At 43.0% G+C, this 22991-nt stretch overlaps 1 pseudogene; it reads right to left on the minus strand.

Moving 5' to 3' along the window:
- Positions 1-5340: 5340 nt before the first annotated feature.
- LOC139181576 (tRNA 2'-phosphotransferase 1 pseudogene) lies at positions 5341-7639 on the minus strand (annotated as a pseudogene).
- Between the last annotated feature and the right edge of the window lie 15352 nt (positions 7640-22991).

Consider the following 22991-nt stretch of genomic DNA (forward strand, 5'->3'; position numbering starts at 1 on the left):
TCTTTTCCACCAGGTGCTTTTAAAAGCAAGTCCGAATGTGTCTTTCCCCAGCTCAGAACCTTGGGAAGTCCCCATCCCCTTAGAAGAAAACTGATTCTCAGCGATTCTTCCTTTTACCTGAAGCTGCAGAATAGGACTAACCTGGGAGCCCTTAAAAATATTCACACCATTTACAGAGCTGAGCTGAATGCAATCTGCATCCTTAGTGAAGGGGTCTGCAAATTGTTGAGCTGATTATTTTTGAGACTTCAGACAAGAGAATCTCTGAAAACAAAGAAGATGTACTTTTGTAAGAAACATTTACATGTATAAAGGAAATCTCCATTTGTCAGGGCTCCTTTTTCTTTGCTTCAGAAAGAGGAAAATGACTTTGAAGTCTCTAGAACCTGTCATCAATGGAGAAGGCAGGGGCTTAAATCTGCAGAACAACCTTATCCTTGATTCCTTACCCTTGATTCTAGATAGCCTCTCATAACTGGCTGCCCTCCCGTCCCCCCAACATCTTCCTTTCTCTTGACTTGGATATGGTATTTAAGGTGGTGGCTTAAGCCATTTCAGGGAGTTACTCACTTTTCCTAGGTCTCTCCCATGTATACAGGAGGAAAATATGTTACTAAATTTATGTTTGTTTTTCTCCTGTTACTCTTTTATTTACAGGGGGATTCTCAGACAAGAACCTGGAAGACTAGAGGGAAAATTAGTTTTCTTCCTCTATATGCACAATGATGTGAATTGGGACAGGTTGCTTCGCCTGTGTCCACTTTGAAACAGATCCCTCACAGCGTTTTTCATGTGTGACTCTAATTCTTCCCTCCAAATGGATCCATAAAGTGAGTGAGTGAAGTCGCTCAGTCGTGTCCGACTCTTTGCGACCCCGTGGACTGTAGCCCACCAGGCTCCTCCGTCCATGGGATTCTCCAGGCAAGAAAACTGGAGTGGGTTGCTATTTCCTTCTCCAGGGGATCTTCCCAACACAAGAATCGAACCCAGGTCACCTGCATTGCAGGCAGACGCTTTAACCTCTGAGCCACCAGGGAAGGTAAATGGATCCATAGCTTAGCACAATTCTGGGGAGCATCATTCACAGGCTTGATCCAAAGAGTGCCATTCAATTACAGCTATATGCTGTGTAGACCCTGCCTCACCCTCCAGTTCTGTTTCTGTGCACTCGAAATGGGTCACTTGTTCACATTGCCTTTAAAGCCATGGCTTCCATGAATTATTTTTTTTTAACATTTAATTTTTAAAATTTATTTTTGGTTGCACTGGGTCTTTGTTGTAGTGCACAGGCTTTCTCTAGTTGTGGCCAGCAGGGGCTACTCTTCATTATGGTGCTCAGGCTTCTCATTGCGGCGGCTTCTCACGGGCTCTAGAGGGTAGCTCAGTAATTGTAGTGTGCGGGCTTAGTTCCTCCATGGCATGTGGGATCTTCCCGGACCAGGGATGGAATCCATGTTCCCTACATTGGCAGGTAGATTCTTAACCTCTAGACCACCAGGGAAGTCCCTCCATAAATTTTTGATTGTTTACCCTATTACTAAAAAGATTTTTGATCACACTCTTAATATATATGTGTGTGTCTGTGTGTGTCCCTTTATAAAATATATACTTAGGCACACAAACACAGTAAAGAATTTTTAAATGCTTGAAATAGAAAATAAGCATGTGTAGAACTTCTAACAACTTTTGAGATCATCAGATTGGATGCAAAAGCAGGATCAAAATATGTGGCCTTCAAAACCCCAGTTTGGATTTAAAGATTATTTTTGTTGCTGTTCAGTCACTCAGTCATGTCTGACTCTGCGACCCCATGGACTGCAGCACAGCAGGCTTCCCTGTCCGTCACAAACTCCTCGAGCTTGCTCAAACTCATGTCCATCGAGTTGATGATGCCATCCAGCCATCTCATCCTCTGTCGTCCCTTCTCCTGCCCTCCATCTTTCCCAGGATCAGGGTGTTTTCTAATGAGTCAGCTCTTCACATCTGATAGCCAAAGTATTGGAGCTTCAGCTTCAGCATCAGTCCTTCAAAAGAATATTCAGGGTTGATTTCCTTTAGGACTGACTGGATTTAAAGATGCAAATAAGTTAAAAATGTAAGCAAAGAATAGAGAAATATATACCATATCAAAATAATACTTATCAAAATAAAGCTACAGTGGTTATATTAATTGTTGTTTAGTTGCTAAGTCATACTGATTCTTTTGCTTCCTCATGGACTGTAGCCCACCAGGTTCCTCTGTTCACAGGATTTCCCATGCAGAAATACTGGAGTGAGTTGTCATTTCCTTCTCCAGGGGATCTTCCTGACTCAGGGATAGAACTCACATCTCCTGCATTGTCAGGCAGGTTCTTTACCGCTGAGCTACCAGGGAAGCTCAATTATATTAATGTTAAAGTAAATTTCAGGGAGAAAAATAGTACCAGCAGTAAAGAGGGAGACAAACCTTCAGTCTGTAATACAGTGTTCCTACTAAACAGCTTTCCCAGAAATGTGTATCATGGCAGATTGCTTGTGGGGAATTCTGGGACTTTGGCTCCCATCATTATTTCCTTCTTGAAGACTCGGCAAATACTCCAAAATATGTATCATTTTGGACACTAAGAGGAAAGCAACCCTTTATTAACTTAGAGCATATAATGACATTACAACATTAATACAATATTCTTAATAAGAAGAAAGGGAGGTATGCTGCAGAAGTGGGTGAGGGGCAAAGAGAGAACCACAGAGTAGCTGCATGCCAGTGGAGCAAAAGCATGAATTTTATCAAACATGCACTTGGTTGTTAAAGACCTTTGGATCTTGGCTCTACCAATCATGAGCCATTATGGGACTTCAGGCAAGTTATTCTCCTGTGTGAAGCTCATTTTCCACATGTGTAAATACGGATAGAATAGTAATAGAAAGCACTTCTCTAATTTGTTGTGAGACCAGGAGACTATATGAAGAGCATTCAAATGTTAATTGTCATATTAATGTTGCCAGTCATTTGGGCTGGTGTCTTCTCAGCCATTATCTCCCACCAGAGATACAGAACTGAGACGCTGTATCACATAATTGTGTTTCCACAGTTTGTATCCTTAGTCCTCTCTCTTGGTTGAATATTCAGAGACATTAAAGTGAGGTTAAGTCTTTTTACCCAGTGTGACTGCTTTCATGAATTTTAATAGTCTGAATTAAAAAATCCCGCCATGCCTTCTCCTCGTTAGACTAGAAAAGATCCAACTCTCTTGCAACTACTTTGGTTAAATATATTCTAGTATATTTTAGGATTATTAAAAGGAAAATACATTAATTCATTAACCAAATAAAAATTTATTCAGTGTCCACCAAATAACGTTATAGGTACCAGGTATAGAGCAGTGAACAAAATAGACCAAGTAGACCCTTATATGTCATACCAGTATAAATAACTATAATAATACAAATTTCTTAAAATCTGTTGACTTTGTTCCAGAACTTCCTTTTAGAATGGTCATTGTCTCCATTCTCAAATAAAATTGGTATTTAATTTGTATTTAGACAGTGCAAATTGATGAAGCTATCTTTAGTACTAGAAGAGATAAAGGAATCTGGGATTTAGCATACAAAACGTTTAGCATACAAAACGAACAACAAAATAACATATTATAAAAATGAATGTGCTGAGAAGAAAAAGAAAAATCTCTTTGTGACAATCATTAATTTTTCATCCTTCTTAAAGGTTTATTTTATAAGAAAGGAGGAAACATTATCAGGTACTTGGAATATGTTCCAAGCTCCAAATTCACATTAAATATATCTGAAAGAGAATGAGACGATTTTGGGAAGTAACATCAGCAGTCTGGCAAGCATATTAAAAACTTATAACGGTGCATGTTTTTCTCGTGTTTACAGTTACTGAAGTCACTGTGTTGCTGTTTTACTCAACTTTCAAAGTCAAGTTTTTGACAGAGCCCAGAAAGTCAGTTTCATTGCTAGTTATGAGACACAATTTGAGCATTTATACCAATCATACCAAAACTAGCAAAAGTTTAGCTGCAATTTTTTTTTGTGGGAGGAGCTATTTCCTTTTTGAAAGTGAATCCTTTGCTACTATATGATATGGCAATCTATGGTTGCCAGTTTTCTATTTGGCTGGCCCCTGTGCCTTCTGCAAGTTGCTGACTCACTTTATGGGGTGGAATTAAGAACCTGTCTGAATCAATAGGTATTTGTGGCAGAAAGTGCTAGTCCTCCCCTGGCATGTATTTGCTCTTTCTTTTAAGGAAATAGAATCTTAGCTGGGCACAGCATTTACCAAGGTTGGCAAGATCTTGGAAAGCAGCTCACAGGCATCAGAAGCAATAGCATTGGGGTAAATAAGAAAGATTTACAAGCTGAGTAGCCTGTGGCTTCTTCCTACTTTTAGCAACATCCTATAGAGGGATGGACCCCAGTCAGAGCTAGCCAGACAACAACCCAAAATGGAAGAAAACCTAGCTTGGTCAGGAGTCATTCTTTGCATGTGACCTGTGATTTCAGAGCCCCACACAATTGAAAAAGTCAACTGCTTTCTGCAACTCCACAGTGAAGCTGTTTAAAGGGGCTGCTGAAGAGGAAGACTTGGCCAGAGATAATACTGTGGCTCCCCAAGGACCTTCCCTCTCAACCAGTAAATGAGAGCCAGAGCAGAGGTAAAGACCATACCTCAACTCTCTGTATCTGCAGGATCTGTATCCATGGATTCAAACAATCTAGGATAGAAAATTTTCAAGGAAAAAAAAATTCCAGAAAGTCTCAAAAAGCAAAATTTGAATTTATGACACTGGCAAATATTTATGTAGCATTTTACATTGTATTTGTAACTATTTTCCATAGCATTAGCATTATATTAGATATCATAAGTAATCTAGAGATGATTTAAAGCATATGAGAGAATGTGTATGCTGCTTCTGCTAAGTCACTTCAGTCATGTCCTACTCTGTGCAGCCCCATAGACGGCAGCCCACCAGGCTCCCCCGTCCCTGGGATTCTCCAGACAAGAAGGGTTACATGCAAATACTATGCCATTTTATATAAGGGATGTAAACATCCATAGATTTGCATATCATGGGGATCCTGGAACCAATCTCCCTAAGGTACTGAGGGACAACTGTATTAAGGATATCAATTTCCCACCCAAACCTATTAAGAAGAGCTTAAGAAAGCAACCATCAAGTTGAAGGAGAGGAAGATGAGTCAGCACAGAGAAGAGTGGAATGGTTAAGAGAATTTACCTAGAAGAGATCTTGGGCTGTGGTTACTTCTTCTTTAACTTTTCTGTTTTGATTATCTTTTTACATTTAAAAAAAAGTGAATATATTATTGTTGGATCAAACTTTACCCTCTGGAGCTGTGCTTGGGACCACTCTGACACTGTCTACTCATTACCAGTCAAGGAGAGAGGCTTTGACATAAGGCATAGCTGCAGCACCTTCTGGAAATACTTGGGAAACAGGAAGGCATTAGCATTCCCTAGAATCAGGATCACCACACTGACAGAGAGGAAGAAGGGTATTTCATCTGCCAGGGCCAAGGGCCCATTAATGAACACGGCCACTTCGCAGTTTGGCTGCATGCCACTGACGACACCATGATCCCCAGGGAGCACTGAGGTGAGGTGGATGCATTTGAGGTGAATGCATCTTCCCCAGCAGGACGGGCCTTTGAGCAGGATGGATGGCCAGTACTGCCACAGTGTGCTATAAGTGAGCATCCAGAGTGCAGCCTGTGGGGTTACCAAGGGTATCAACAGATCCAGACCCAGATTGGCCCAGATGAGAGCCAGTGCTGGGGTCCCCCAGCTGCAGGGGGGACCACTATTTCCCTTTGGTGTCCACCCATTGCTACACATCTTCAGCTGAGAAGCTGCAGAACTGGGACAGCTGTAGGAGGGTGCCCGGGGCAGGATGGCTTTGGATCCATTGGAAGCGCAGCTCCAGAGGGCCATGACAGGTCATAGGACCGGGCCTTGGGCACTTGCACCTCGTGGTCTAGTTCCTGGGGACTGCGAGCCCATTTATCCCTGGGCTGTTACTTCCTTCTGCCTCCTTCATCCAGAGAAGTTCATGGTCAAGACAGACTTCTGCTGTCTAGCAGCTCCTTACTTCTGTGTGTAATTTACAAGCAGCAAATAGAACAGAAGCCTATTAGGTGTTACAGGAATTTGAAAGCCAAAGAAACTAGAAACCTGGCAAATGACCATGCTTATTATTAAGAGTCACTGTAGGGGAGGAAAAGTCATTTTCCCTCTAACCTTCTGGTTCTTGGCTGAGACCCTCCTGTAGTAAAAGACAGGTTAATGGGAGAAAACCGGAAGTTTAGCAACATGTGTACTTCCCTGTATACATTTGAGATACCCAGGAAGACTCAGTAACTCCCCCCAAATGACCTGAACCATCACTTAAATACCATCTTAAGCTAAAGACAAAAGAAGATGGGGCTGGGGCAGGTGCACGGGGGACAGAGCAGGGGCAGTCAGATTGGGGAGCTTACCAGGCAAAGCAGAGTGAATAAAGGTATGGTGGGCATATAGATGTAGGTCATTGCCTTCTCCCTTGATTACAGTTCCCAGATATTTAGAATCATTCTCCTTGTCCTGGTACAGAGAGGGAGTGTGTGTATGTGTATGTGTGTGCGTGCTTCATCGTGTCTGACTCTTTGCAACCCCATAAGCAGTAGCCCACCAGCATTCTCTGTCTATGGAATTTTCCATGCAAGAATATTGGAGTGGGTTGCCGTGTCTTCCTCCAGGGGATAATCCTGACCCAGAGACTGAATCCACAACTCTTTCCTCTTCTGCATGGCAGGCAGATTCTTTACCCCTCTGCCACCTGGGAAGCCCATGGAACGGGAGACACCCCTACAAATGGAGCTTTCCCTTATAAATGTAAATATCTCTTCAAAAAGGGTAAATAACTTCTACTTGGTTTTCAGAATTGTTTCTGTATCTGCTGTTTCTTGAAAACAATCAGCTCAAAATAATCCTTATGCCAAAGAGACATATTTTGGGATGGTAAATTCTCCTCCCCTTTACCTCCAAGCTTCCCAGGTGATGCTAGTGGTAAAGAATCCACCTGCCAATGCAGGAGACACAAGAGATGTGGGTTCAATCCCTGGATCAGGAAGATCCCCTGGAGTAGGAAATGGCAACCCACTCCAGTATTCTTGCCTGGAAAATCCCGTGCACAGAGGAGCCTGGCAGGCTATGGTCCAGGGAGTCGCAAAGAGTTGGACGTGACTGAGCACGCATGCTTTACCTCCAAGCAGTGTTAAGACCCCCAAACTGCTCAGCAGGAAACAGGCTGTGAAAATTGAACAATCCCCAAGAAAGACCCACTTCAGATGTGGCCATAATAACCAATAGAAATGAAACTTCCAGAGGACAAAGACAAGGGCCATAGAGTAAAACAGACATGGCGTTCCTTTAAGAGAGGAAAGCTAAAGATTATCAGATGAGCTAATTAAGTGATTTAATCCAATGCCAGGACAAGCAGCTTTTGCATTTCCAAACCAGGACTCAGTAATTGCCATGAACAGATGACTGCTGAGTGGTTCCACTTCTCCCTTTCCATTGGTGTTTCTGTGTTTGTCACCTTGCTCCTACTCCATCCACCATGATGGTGTGGATGGGGCACATCACTATCTTATTTTTTATAGAGTTTTTAGAGATTTCAGGATCACAAGGAAACACATCCGATCCTGACATTGGGGGTCACATATCACTCAGAGGTCCTGGATTTTGAGCTGTATGTAGTTTAGGGGAGGAAAAATCACTTTCCCTCTCTCATTCTAGGTGCTTGGCTGAACATCCACCTCCCTGAATAAAAGACAGATTAGCAGGAGAAAAATAGAAGTTTAATAATATGGATACCTCCTGTAGATATGGATGAGACACAGGAAAACTGAGTAATTCCCTGAAATGGTCCATGCCACCAGCATTTTCAGTTAAAGACAAAAGAAGGATGTTGGGGGAAGAGGGAGGCCAGTTACGGGAGATGACCAGGAAAAGCACAGTAATCATGGGTAAGGTTGTGAGGCAGATCTAAGTTTTTGCCTTCTCCACTAGAAGACTAAAGTTTTAGTCACCTTCCTTTTCCTAGTACAGAGAGGGAAAAACCCTTACAAATGAAGATTTCCCTTATAAATGTAAATATCTCTTACAAAAGAGTAACTTCTCTGTTTTCAGAGCGTCGCCTATCTTTTCCTACTTGAACTTAACTAGCTCAAGATAATCATATTTTGGGGGTAGCAAATGTTGCTCCCCTTCAGTAAAATGGGATTGTACTTGAGAGTTTCCCTTGGCAATGTGTATGTTCCATTAATACATATAGGAAGAAGAGCACTCATAAATGTTCGCATGGCCAGAATAGCAGAATGGGAGAGGCCAGTAGTTCCCCCCACCCCATACCTGTTTGCCATTTCTATTATCATAACAGAAGTTTGAGCTGAGTAGATGGCCACCTAAAATAAAAACTTCATTTCCTAGTCTCCATTGTACTTAGATGTGGTCATGGAACTAAGTTCTGGCCAATGGTTTGTGAGAGGGAGGGGGAATACCAGTTATAGGGGAATTGACATCAGGTGGGTTCATTATTAGTTACCAGGGAAACAAATAGAGGGGCACACCAAAGATGATAAGATAGGGTAAGAACAATCATTAGCTGGGGCCTGGGGCAAGTATCAATACAGAAGAAGGTCAGTCGTGCGTGTAGGGTAGAGGTGAAGCAGGCACAGTGGTCAGCCAGGGGATGTACAGAGAGCAAGAGAACAGCAATCTTGTGTGGCCTGACCAAACAAGCTATTTCATGCTGCACATTATGCTAAGTGTTTTGTATTTATATTCATGTATTTAGTCTTCACATCTTGTTTTCTGGCCGGGCCACATGGCTTGCAGGATCTTAGTTCCCTAACGAGCAATTGAATCCTGCAGTGCAAGCATATAGTCCTAATTACTGGACACCAGGAAGTTCCCATCTTCACAATATTTTCTTTTCTTTTTTTTGGCCATGCCACATGGCATGCAGGATCTTAGATCCCCATCCAGGGATTGAACCCATGCTGCTTGCAGTGGAAGCATGGAGTCTTAACCACGGAACTGCCAGGGAAGTTCCTTCACAACAATTTTGTATAAGAGAATCTGAGGTTTAGCAAATTACCCAAGGTCATGTAACTAGGAAAAGCTTTGCTGCTGCTGCTGCTAAGTCACTTCGAGTTGTGTCCGACTCTGTGTGACCCCATAGACGGCAGCCCACCAGGCTCCACCGTCCCTGGGATTCTCCAGGCAAGAACACTGGAGTGGGTTGCCATTTCCTTCTCCAATGCAGGAAAGTGAAAAGTGAAAGGGAAGTCGCTCAGTCATGTCTGACTCTTCGCAACCCCATGGACTGCAGCCTACCAGGCTCCTCCGTCCATGGGATTTGCCAGGCAAGAGTACTGGAGTGGGGTGCCATTGCTTTCTCCGGGAAAAGCTTTGAGCAGGTTTCAAATCCAAGAGTGACTTCAGTGTCAGTAAATTACATTGCATCTCATGCCACGATAGCAACATTTATAACAATGATAATGCACAATGCTGGAAAGACTGGTTAAGTGGTTTACTCATCCATTACTGTCCAGCTTGCTTTCAGACACCTCACTGCCCTTCTCTTGCCCTCTGTGTCATAGAAAACTATATTTTCCAAGTTCCTTTGTTCTCTGGCTTCAGGGTAGGTTTGCTCAATGGACAATACTTGCAGAAGATTGGAGAGCAAGAAGATGGAAGAGTCCAAAGTATTTATCTCTGTCACTTTTTCTGTTTTCTACAGCATATCTTCCATGAGTCCACCTTTTCCCAAACCATACCTTCCTTGATGATCCCAGCTACTAATGGAGAGTCTGACCAGACAGACTCCATCATAGTTCTATTTCTGTTTAGATGGTCCTGGTTTCTGCCTCTGGTAATACCAGCTCATCCAAGTGTTCCCTCCATGCTTAAGTTTGGCAGAATCTTTCTGCTATTGCCAATCTCTGGGTTATTTCACTTTTGACTTCTTAGCTTCTCTATTACTTATAAAGCCAATTTTCTGCTTTATTTTCCCTCTGTTAAAAGTATTAGAGTGGTTTTCATGACTTTTGCTGAAATGTGACTCATATACAGACAATATACCCCTTTGGGGAATAAGAGCCATAATGATGTTCATACATGCTGATCCAGTTTTCTGTGCTGAAAAATGTTTCCTAAGGAAATAACTGAAGAGAAACAACAACAAAAATGGTACATAGGTGTCCATTTCAGCATTATTTATATTAATAATACAGTATCAGAACATTGGAAACCACCAAAATGTCCAATATTGGAAGAATGGACTAAAAAAATCAGGGTACATAACACAATGGAATAATATGCAGTTGTTATTGTACCAGTCAGCTTTGGTAGATTTTGCTGCAGTAGCAGATAATCCCCAAATCTCAGTGATTTATCACAGTTATTTCTCACTCAGTTACCTATCCTTTGCAATTCAGTTGCAACTCTGCTTCATCCCAGGACCCAGTTGGAAGGACTAGCTCCATATTGGTCTCAAGGCAGTGAAGAAAGAGCGAGGATAGATTAGTACAATAATTTAATAATTTAAGAGCTAAAGCGTATGCTCATATGTGGGATATGTCAGATGCCACTGACCAAAGCAAGTCACATGACCAAGCCTGATATCAGTGGGGCAGACTCCATGTCACTACCGCAGGGAAGCCCACCAGGAACTGGTTCTGTTAGGGATGGACCCAGAGGAAAAGGATAACAACTATTTTCAGAAATAGTAACATCTTCCATGATAATGAAGACTGAAAATAACACAGAAAATGTTTGATATAATGATAGGTAAAGTAAGAATCTACAAAAATACATATACTAAAATCCATTCTAACCTGCTTCATGGGCATATGAAGTTAGACGTCATATGACTAAGTTCTGGTCAATGACACCATCTACCTGGAGATAGTGTTAGATCCCACCGAACTGCCCCATCCCTTTCCACTTCAGATACCAATTCAAAGTCCAGGTTATAACCTATGCTTCTGAATGACTGACTATGAATTGGAAGTTCTCATAATCCCCTCTTTGGGTTTGATTAATTTTGCTAGAATAGATAACAGAATTTAGGGAGACAATTTATTTACTAGACTAACTGTGTACTATAAATGGATATAACTCAGAAACAGCCAGATGGTAAAGATGCCTAGGGCAAGGTATCAGGAAAGGGCACGGGGCTTCTCTACCCTTTCAGGGCACACCATCCTTCCAGAACCTCCATGTGTTTACCAACCTGGAAGCTCTGCCAACCCTGTCCTTTTGGTGTTTTATGGAGACTGAATTAAGTTGGCATGGTTGATGAAATCATTGGATGTTAGTGATTAATTCAACTTCCAGTCCTTCTCCCCTCAGCTCCAAAATCACTGTGGATGGTGTCTGCAGCCATGAAATTAAAAGACATTTGCCCCTTGGAAGAAAAGCTATGACAAACCTAGACAATGTACTAAAAAGCAGAGACGTCCCTTTGCCAACAAAGGTCCATCTAGTCAAAGCTATGGTTTTTCCAGTAGTCATGTATGGATGTAAGAGTTGGACCATAAAGAAGGCTTAGCACCAAAGAACTGATGCTTTTAAATTGTGATCCTGGAGAAAATGCTTGGAGCCCCTTGGACAGCAAGGAGATCAAACCAGTCAATCCTGAGGGAAATCAACCTGAACATTCATTGGAAGGACAGATGCTGAAGCTAAGTTCCAGTACTTTGGGCGCCTGATGTGAAGAGCTGACTCATTGGAAAAGACCCTGCTGCTGGGAAAGATTGAGGGCATGAGGAAAAGGGGGTGACAGAAGATGAGACAGTTGGATAGTATCATCAACTCAATGGACATGAGTTTGAGAAAACTCCAGGAGATAGTGAAGGACAGGGAATCCTGGTGTGCTGCAGTCCATGGGGTCACAAAGAGTCAGACAAGACTGAGTGACTGAAAAACAACACAGGTTGGGGGATGGGACCAAAGCATCCAACTCTCTCATCACTGTTGTTGGTTTCCTTGGGAACCAGCCCTGGTGACTAGGAGCTTCACTTAAGAAATTCCAAGGGTTTTAGAGTTCTGTGCCAAGAATGGGGACAAAGACCACATATATTCCTTATTATAAATTGCATTAAAAAATAAAATTTGAGGACTTCCCGGGGCTTCCCTGGTGACTCTGACAGTAAAGACTCTACCTGCAAGGCAGGAGACCAGAGTTTGATCCCTGGGTCCAAAAGATCCCCTGGAGAAGGGAATGACCACTCACTCTAGTACTCTTGCCTGGAGAATACCATGGACAGAGGAGCCTGGTGGGCTACAGTTCATGGAGTCACAAAAGAGTTGGACACAACTAAGAAACTGACACACACACTGGTGGCTCAGTGGTAAAGAATCTGCCTTGTAGTGCAGGGAACATGGGTTCAGTCCCTGGTCTGGGAAGATTTCACATGCAGCCATGAGTAAGACTCAATACAGCCAAATAAATAAATAATTTTTTAAAAAAATGAACAGACATTAACTAACAAATTTAAAAAATAAAATTTAGGATGTCCCTGGTGGTTCAGTGGTTTAGACTATGAGCTTCCACTATAGGGAGCCTGCGTTTGATCCCTGGCCTGGGAAATTCTGAATGCCATGCAGTGGAGCCAAAAAAAAAAAAAAAAACACCAGAAGCATCAGAAAGAATAAAATCAGTTCAGTTCAGTTCAGTCGCTCAGTCATGTCTGACTCTTTGTGACCCCATGAATCGCAGCATGCCAGGCCTCCCTGTCCATCACCAACTCCTGGAGTTCACCCAAACTCATGTCCATCGAGTTGGTGATGCCATCCAGCCATGTCATCCTCTGTCGTCCCCTTCTCCTCCTGCCCCCAATCCATCCCAGCATCAGAGTCTTTTCCAATGAGTCAACTCTTCGCATGAGGTGGCCAAAGTACTGGAGTTTCAGCTTTAGCATCATTACCTCCAAAGAAGAATAAAATATGTAGGAGTAAATTAACAAACAAAATTCAACTGAGTAAAATTGTCTTTATTCAACAATTTATGGGGGATTTCCCTGGCGGTCCAGTGGTTACTCCACACTTCCAAAGCAGGGGGCACGGATTCAATCCCTGATTGGGGAACTAAGATCCAGTATGCTGTGGCATGGCCAAAAGGAAAATGAAAACAAGGCATGCCTTGGGCAGCATCCCATCTAGAAGATAGAAAGGAGCTCCAGAATGCTATAAAAAGTGGAAGACTTACAGGCAGAAGGAGGCAGGACTAGGAAGTTATTCTAGCAAAGAGCTGATTATTTCAAGCCAGGTCACCTTTCTTTGGGGGACAGAAGGGGATCTATCAGATTACCTCACTACTACTGACCAGGTAGTTCTAGATTGACTGGTTTAAGGTTCCATTTCTGAAAGAGATTGAAACTGCAATTTAGATATTAAGTCTCGGTTTGGTGTTGTGAGCTTAGCACAAGTGACTCCATTTTAGGCTTGTTGTTCCCTTTTTAAGAATCACAATATCACAAGAACTCACTGTCATATACCCTGATTTATCATCTCCCAGCTATCACTTCCCAATTTGGTATGCCAATGACCACAGGTCAGAAGATTATACAGTGAGAAGTTAAGGAAGAGTTCCCTCTGATTGGGAACATAGGATTTGAGAGACAATCAGTGATCTTTCTAGGTATGAAAAGGACAAATTCTAAAAAATTCTCCATATAATTTCTCCTTGGTAAAATTAAAATAACAATATAACTGAATATTTATTGTTTCATTTCTAAGAACTGAGCATATATTTACTTATTTTGAGTTTACACATGACCTCTTTCAAGACAATCTCCCCAAATGTCTTCTTCCTGTAACTTTTCTCAATTTTCCCTCTCCCAAACACTTTCTCCAGACCCATAGTTTCTAGGACACCAAAGGCATGAACTATGGCTTCATTTTCTACACTCCATTATGTTTATTGGGCTTCCCTTGTGGCTCAGCTGGTAAAGAATCTGCCTGCAATACGGGAGACCTGGGTTCAATTCCCGGGTTGGGAAGATCCCCTGGAGAAGGGAAAGGCTATCCACTTTAGTATTCTGGCCTGGAGAATTCCATGGACTATATAGTCCATGGGATCACAAAGAGTCAGACATGACAACTGAGCAACTTTCACTATCATTATAGTTACTTGTTGATGTGACATTTTTCTCCAAAAGACTGGAAAATACCTCTAAGCCAGAAACTTTGTCTTCAGTTAAGTTCAGTCCCCCAGTCGTGTCTGACTCTGCGACCCATGGACTGCAGCATGCCAGGCCTCCCTGTCCATCACCAATTCCTGGAGCTTGCTCAAACTCATGTCCATTGAATCGGTGATGCCATCCAACTATCTCATCCTCTGTCATCCCCTTCTCCTGCCTTCAATCTTTCCCAGCATCAGGGTCTTTTCCAGTGAGTCGGTTCTTTATGTCAAGTGGCCAAAGTACTGGAGCTTCAGCTTCAGCATCAGTCCTTCCAATGAATATTCAGGACTGATTTCCTTTACGATGGACTAGTTGGATCTCCTTGCAGTCCAAGGGACTCTCAAGAGTCTTCTCCAACACCACAGTTCAAAAGAATCACTTCTTCGGTGCTCAGCTTTCTTTACTGTCAACTCTCACATCCATACATGACTACTGGAAAAACCATAGCTTTGACTAGACGGACCTTTGTTGGCAAAGTAATGTCTCTGCTTTTTAATATGCTGTCTACGTTGGTCATAGCTTTTCTTCCAAGGAGCAAGCGTCTTTTAATTTCATGGCTGCAGTCACCATCTGCAGTGATTTTGGAGCCCGAGAAAATAAAGTCTCTCACTGTTACCATTGTTTCTCCATCTATTTGCCATGAAGTGATGGGACCGGATGCCATGATCTTAGTTTTTTGAATGTTGAGTTTTAAGCCAACTTTTTCACTCTTCTCTTTCACTTTCATCAAGAGGCTCTTTAGTTCTTCTTTGCTTTCTGCCATAAGGGTGGTATCATCTGCATATCTGAGGTTACTGATATTTCTCCCAGCAATCTTGATGCCAGCTTGTGCTTCATCCAGCCCAGCATTTCTCATGATGTACTCTGCATATAAGTTAAATAAGCAGGGTGACAATATACAGCTTTGATGTACTCCTTTCCCAATTTGGAACCAGTCTCTTGTTCCATGTCCAGTTCTAACTGTTGCTTCTTGACCTGCATGGAGATTTCTCAGGAGGCAGGTAATTCCCAGCAAGGGACATAGATGTAAGCTGTTGGAAATGGGTAGCTCCAGTAATTCAGGAACGGATACATTGCCCTGAAGATGGGATCTTGGTGGCATCACAGTATTCACTACATATGTTCTGTACCATTGCTGTAATCTTAGTGAGGTCACTCCATATGAAATTCTTCCTAATTTACCTATCCATTCATTCTCTTCTACCTGCCTAGTCAGAAATGGTGTTTTCCTCTCCTGTCTAGGAAGGATGCTGTACATCATTTATCAACCCACTGGATCTGTAGCAAACCTACCTTGCTGGCTTAAATCTATTTGTGATTCTTTCAACCTAATGGTTTGGGAAAGTGAGCTCTCCCAGCCTGTGTATGAGGATTCTCTTACAGCATCATTGAGCTGATCTAGCATGAAGGAAAGTCACAATACATTTATTTTGGAGTAAATATAGAGCATATATTCTATTTGAAATGGACTTTAGGGAAACGAAATTAGAGATAACTTTGTACTGGTTTAGAGAACTGACTCCCTAAGTGTTTTTATTCCTATTATTAATTGACTTTTGACTCCAGACAAGAAAAAGATGATGAGCCAATTTTAATGAGACTTTTTCTTCTGAGAGAAAGGTTATCACTGCTGAGATGACTGCCTTGGTAGAGATGATCCAGTGAGGAACTGACCGCTGGATAGGAGCATTAGTATTTAGAAATGAGGGCTAGCAGAGAAAGGGAGGAATGTGAAAGGATTGATCCTGGTCACCAGCTGAAGTTGCCGAGATTGCTGCATCCAGCTCAGGTCACATCCTGAGACCCAACGCTATTCCTCTGGGTTGTTCCAAAAATAGTCCTGGTGAGTGTAGGTGAGTCATGTTCCAGGAGGAGCACTAACCCACCACCCATCCCCAGATACACAACTGTCAAGTTAGAGAATTTTGAAACAATGAGTACATTCTGCCCTGGGATCAGGGGTAAAAGGGTGGGGGTGATGGGCAACTGGTGTCTCTTCATTCTTTGTCTTTTGCACTTCATTAATAATTTTTCCCCTCTTTAGGTGTCTTGTTATAAAAAGGCTCAGTTTTGTTTCATTGTGGTTATGATAGGAAAAGTAAGCATAGGCTACCTTTAGTTCTTTCGGCAGGCTCAGAAAGCGTTCTGACACCCTCATTATTAGGACGCTGGCCAATACCGAGGGAAGTGCTAAGTGAAGCTTAGGTGGGAAGCAAAGTAGATTATAGGGGAAATTTTAGATTATAAGGAATCCCTTTCTCATTGAGAACCACCAAATCACAAGGTAAAAGTAAATCAAGGGCCTACACAGAAGTGAAAATTAACATTATTTAAATACAGTACTCTTAATACAAATTTGTCTGAAAGTGATTCTGAAAATTCATGCTAGGAGAGGACATATGATCCATGTTGGTGTATGGCAGAAACCAACACAGTATTGTAATTATCCTTCAATTAAAAATAAATTTAAAAAAAATTCATGCTGGGTTTCAGGCATAAAGCTAACTGGAACCAGAGACCTGCCCTTCTCCCAGAGGGGTGGGTTGCACCAGAGCTCAGTTTCCCGTGGGACTTCCTTCTCTCACAGGACTGTCACATCTCTTCAGCCTCAGAGTCCCAGACAATGCATCTAAGCAGCTGGCACCCCAAATCCAGATTTCCTGGCACCCAGCCGCCTATCACCAATGTTTCCTCATAGGCTTGCTCTAAGAGGACGCAGAGCCAGTGATCCTGTCAACAGAATCCAGGCTGGCTCTTCAGGTTCGACAAGGGTTCCCTCTCACTCAGGCACAATTAGCCATTGCTGGCCCAACCCACCACCTGCAGAAACAAACACTGAGCCACATTATGGCACCGTTTCTCAAGGAGACCAGCCAACCACTTGAGCAAATTGATTGCTTTGGATCCCTTCCACATGGGGTGTGTGTGTATGACTGTGGGGCAGAAATTCATTCTTTCCAGAACTGATTCATACTCTCATTATGAGTTTGCCTTTCCTATTCACAGTTCCCCCAGCAGCACCACCATTCAAGAGTTTACAAAACGGTCACCTATTGATGTGGTCTCCCACACCATATTGCTTAAAAGCAATGGACCCATGTTAACTGCAAAGAAGTTGCACATGACCATCAGAATCACTGGTCTCATCACATACCTCAGACAGCCTAATGAAATGACCCATTAAAGGCCCAACTAACTTTTTAGCTTTTAGACCATACTCTGTAGAGTTAGGGTGACTTGGTGAGAGGGAGCCCTTGTTGGTACCATGAATTGCCTCTATTCTTATCACCCTAAGTGACCTTGGGTGAGACCAGAAGAAGTGCTGCCAGCTGAGCCCAACCCAAATTGCAAATCTATTGCATAATGAGCAAATAAAATGGTTATTATTCTAGGCTATTATGTTTTAGAGTGCTTTGGTTACGTGGCAATAGTTTATTAATTCAACAAATGAAGCCAAAAATATCTTAAATGATACACGTCTCTGAAACAACTGAAGAGGATATATTACAAATTCTATCACATTCTTTTTTTAAATTAGTTTTTATTGGAGTATAGTTGCTTTACAATGTTGTGTTGCATTCTGGTGTGCAGCAAAGTGAATCAGTAGGCTGGGTCTTTGTTGCTATGTGTGAGCTTTTTCAAGTTTCAGCAAGCAGAGGCTACTCTCTAGCTGTGGTGTGTGGACTTCTCCTTGCAGTGGCTTCTCTTATTGTAGAGCATGGGCTCTAGAAAGCGGGCTCAGTAGTTGTGGCACACAGGCTTATTTGCTCTGCAGCATGTGAGATCTTCCCAGTTCAGTTCAGTCGCTCAGTCGTGTCCAACTCTTTGCAACCCCATGGACTGCAGTACTCCAGGCCTCCCTGTCCATCACCAACTCCCAGAATTTAGTCAAACTCATGTCCATTGAGTCGGTGGTGCTATCCAACCATCTCATCCTCTGTCATCCCTTCTCCTCCTGCCTTCAATCTTTCTCAGCATTAGGGTCTTTTCCAATGAGTCAGTTCTTCGCATCAGGTGGCCAAAGTATTGGAGTTTCAGCTTCAGCATCAGTCCTTCCAATGAATATTCAGGACTGATTTCCTTGAGGATGGACTGGTTGGATCTCCTTGCAGTCCAAGGGACTCTCAAGAGTTTTCTCCAACACCACAGTTCAAAAGCATCAATTCTTCGGCGTTCAGCTTTCTTTACTGTCCAACTCTCACATCCATACATGACTACTGGAAAAACCATAGCTTTGACTAAATGGACCTTTGTTAGCAAAGTAATGTCTCTGCTTTTAATATGCTATCTAGGTTGGTCATAACTTTTCTTCCAAGGAGCAAGCGTCTTTCAATTTCATGGCTGCAGTCACCGCCTGCAGTGATTTGGAGCCCAAGAAAATAAAGTCTGTCACTGTTTCCATTGTTTCCCCATCTATTTGCCATGAAGTGATGGGACAAGATGCCATGATCATAGTTTTCTGAACGTTGAGTTTTAAGCCAACTTTTTCACTCTTCTCTCACTTTCATCAAGAAGCTCTTTAGTTCTTCTTCACTTTCTGCCATAAGGGTGGTGTCACCTGCATCTCTGAGGTTACTGATACTTCTCCCGGCAACCTTGATTCCAGCTTGTGCTTCTTCCAGCCCGGCATTTCGTATGATGTATTCTGCATATAAATTAAATAAGCAGGGTGACAATACACAGCCTTGACATACTCCTTTCCCGATTTGGAACCAGTCTGTTGTTCCATGTCCAGTTCTAATTGTTGCTTCTAGTAAAGTGTGGGATCTTCCCAGACCAGGGATCAAACCTGTGTCCCCCACATTGACAGGCAGATTCTTAACCATGGAGCACCAGAGAAATGCCTGTCCACTCTTTTTTAGATTTCATTCCCATTTAGGTCACTACAGAGCACTGAGTAGAGTTCCCCGTGCTATACAGTAGGTTCTCATTCTCTGCTTAGTCACTTAGTTGTGTCCAACCCTTTGTGACCCTATGGACTGTAGCCTGCCAGGCTCCTCTGTCCATGGGATTCTCCAGGCAAGATTGCTGTAGTGGGTTGCCATTCCTTCTCCAGGGGATCTTCCTGACTCAGAAATTGAACCCGGGTCTCCTCTATTGCAGGTGGATTCTTTATCATCTGAGCCACCAGGGAATAGTTACCTATTTTATACAGAGTAGTGCATATATGTCATTCTCAGTCTCCCAATTCATTCTGCTTTCCCTCTTGGTAACCATACATTTGTTTTCCATATCTGTGACTCTATTCCTACCCTGCAAATAAGTTCACTTGTACCATTTTTCTAGCTTCCATATAACAAGCAATCTTATATGATATTTGTTTTTCTTCCTCTGACTTACTTCAGTCTGTATGACAATCTCTAGGTATACCCACGTTTCTGCAAATGGCACTATTTCTTTCATTTTTATGTCTGAGTAATACTCCATTGTATATATGTACCACATTTGTATCCATTCCTCTGTCGATGGACATTTAGATTGCTTCCTGCTGCTGCTGCTAAGTTGCTTCGGTGGTGTCCGACTCTTTGCAACCCTGTGGACCATATCCCGCCAGGGTCCTCTGTCCATGGGATTCTCCAGGCAAGAATACTGGAGTAGGTTGCCATGCCCTTCTCCAGGTTAGGTTCCTTCCGTGTCCTGGCTATTGTAAATACTGCTACAATGAACACTGGGGAGAGAGCTTCTAGGCCCTTCCCTAAAGGCTCATCAAGAGGTGGCAAAACTGGTTCTGTGACTATGTATAACTTTAACACTTCCTGTAGCTTAAATGAGAGAAGACTAGAAGGGAAATTTTTATTAGTTATCACCTTTGAGAGTGTTGTATATTTTCTCTCCCAATGGGGAAGGCAAAGGTAAGCAAGGGGACTTCTGAGAGCTGAGCAAGGAATGTCTTCAAGATGTATCATTGTCCAACTGCTTGGTTACTGAACTGCAGCTGTTAGTACCTATCTAGAGGGAATCTAGAGAGAATTTTAGGGCGAGTCAACCACTATCTTTGGGGTTTGGAGACCTGTGGCAACATAGACAATACTGCCTGCTTCTTGCCAGAAGAATTCTGAAGGCTGGAAGCTTGCTGAGCAGCAGTGACAGGGTGCCACGTCTGTTGTTCAGCATGGCCAGGATATGTGAGTTTCTCACAGATCTAGTGACTTGCACAGAAAGCAAAAAAGGTTGAGCCTCTTGCTTGTGCCCTGCCAGTGGATGAGGGGATACCGGAAGTAAGAAGTTGGGGGTATTCTACAGGAGGCAGGAAGTGAGAAATTAGAAAAGCTTGATTCATATCAAAGAACCAAGCCACAAGGAAGGTGCTGAAGAATCATACTCACCCACTGAGAGAGCCAGCATTTGGATGCCTGTCACATAAAAGAAATTGACAGCCTAGAGAGGACTTAAAATAGCATCAAAAAGTAAAAGAGACAAGGGGCTGAGGAGAGAGAGGCCAAATAGAAGAAAGAGCATCATTTATGTCCTCGAATGTGCTATCACATCTTCTCAGTGGGAGCCTAAGAAGAACCCCCAAATGAAACAGAGAAAGAGCTAATTTTAGACATCTGTCATGTCCAGAGAGGATAAAGCTATCCTATGATTGTACCTGTAAAGCAATAATTTACCATCTTCATTGCCACTCTCTTCCCTAGAAAAGGCTGTGGTTAGCAAAACAAGGGGAGAAATAGAAGCCTAAGGAACAGAAAGATAAGGCTTATACCTGCTTCTTTGACTTTAAGCTCCCCTCTGAGGGCAGGACTGAACTGGAGAGAGAAGAAACAATTTTAAATCAAGGTCTGAGTTTTGATCATTTTATGGAACTGTTGGTTGTGTTCCCAAACTTTTTTCTAAAGTCGTAAGACTGCTTAGAATAAGACCCCATTTTCCAATCTACCCTGCATATAGATAAAATAACATGGTTAAGTGATGGTAATAACCCATGGTAGTGGCCTTAAAGGAAATGGGGATGCCTTCCTTTTCCTAATGACTAGAATGTCATGTGGTGCTCAGCCATACTGGACCAAATATACCAGGATGGCAAGTCTAGGGATGGTGAAGAAACAGGATAGAAGGGAACTAACTCTTGCTCAGGGCTTCCCAGATGGCGCTAGTGCTAAAGAACCCACCTGCCAATGCAGGAGACATAAGAGATCCCTGGGTTTGATCCCTGGGTTGAGAAGATCCCCTGGAAGAGGGCATGGCAACCCACTCCAGTATTCTTGCCTGGAAAATTCCATGGACAGAGGAGCCTGGTGGCCCAAGTCCATAGAGTCTCAAAGAGTTGGACACAACTGAAGTGACTTAGCATGCAACTCTTGCTTACTTTGTGGGACAGAGCAGCTATATTAGTCCACTTATGACATGTAATAAACAAAAGCCTCAGTGCTGTACTACAATACAGGTTTATTGCTCACTCATGGTTTTGTGAGTTGGCTGAGGCAGTTCTGTTTGGTATGAATCCTTGAACTTGAAGCAGGTTTGCTACAAATGTTTTAACACACTGGTTCCCACTATGTGTGGGTGTGTGACCTGACTGAATGGCCCCCCTTCTGACCACACCCAGCTTCCAAAATAAGTGGTTCTCAACACTGCAGCTGCTCTGCTTCAGAACGTGGATCAGGTTCAGTTTGGCACTATGTGTCTTATTCTCATTCCCAGGCTGCAAGGAGACTGGAAGCTCTCAGGACAGTAGCTCCTTCCCATAGCAGCAGTTGGAAAGCAGTTTGCCGTTTTCCCACTTGCAGACACAGCATCTCAAGCCTCCCTCAGAGATTCCAGCATCGGGAGATGCTGCTTCCAGCTCAGAGGTTTCAGCTCCACAATGCCCCTGGTCTAAATATCCAAGTTTTAATGACTGGAATAATCCTAACCGCTTTCCTTGGTTCCACCAGCTCTAGGCATCGGAGCTGCTTCACGCAGTTGCTACGTCAACAATATAAGAGTTCTCTTGCCTTTTCAGTCATCTAATGATCAAGTCTTTAAATTCTCTCCGTGAAAATATTCGGGATGGTTTGTTTCCTGACATCTCTCCAACTAATTCACTGGACTAAATCCCATGATTGTGAGACACCCTTCAAGAATTTTCTCGCCCGTAGTATCTGCCTCTCCTCATTTTTTATCATAGAATTCACTGTGCTGAACTATCATAGTTTTGTTCTTGCCCGTCTCCATCCTAGGCCAACAAATCCCTGAGGTCAGAGCACATGTTTCCTCAGTGACTGGCACATAGGAAAAACTCTGAAAAACACTGAGTTTGAATGAATGAATAAATGAAAGAGCGAGGAAAATAAAACAGGAACAAAAGCAGCTGTTTTAGTATGAGATTTGGAAGGCTCCTGTAGCGCAAAATGAAAGAGAAAGTTAGATGGTGCCGTGGGAAACAGGAGGACTGTGGTTGCACACAGCAAGCGAACCGAGAACAGGATAAAGGGGCAGCTGAGGCTTTTTGCAAAGAATACTCGGTGACAGGGAGAGTAGGGAGAGGAAAGGGTTGGAGGATTCCCAGAGCCTTCAAAGTGTGCAGGTTGTTTGAGCTCTCGAGGGATGACCAAGCCTTAAGTGACGTCGCTCACTTCGCCTCCGGGTCCCGCCCAGTCCTTGCCCGGGTTTCAGTTCAGGTTACTCCGCCCCCTTCGTCTCTGCCCCGCGCCTCCGGAGGAAACAGGTAAAACACGGAGAACTGGGTACTAGTTCAGGAGTTGTTTTGGGCATGCGTCCTCGTCGTTCCGCGCGCAGGCGCAGTAACTTTCGTCTGG

The sequence above is a fragment of the Bos indicus genome, chromosome X (assembly GCF_029378745.1).
Source record: "Bos indicus isolate NIAB-ARS_2022 breed Sahiwal x Tharparkar chromosome X, NIAB-ARS_B.indTharparkar_mat_pri_1.0, whole genome shotgun sequence".
Lineage (NCBI taxonomy): Eukaryota > Metazoa > Chordata > Mammalia > Artiodactyla > Bovidae > Bos > Bos indicus.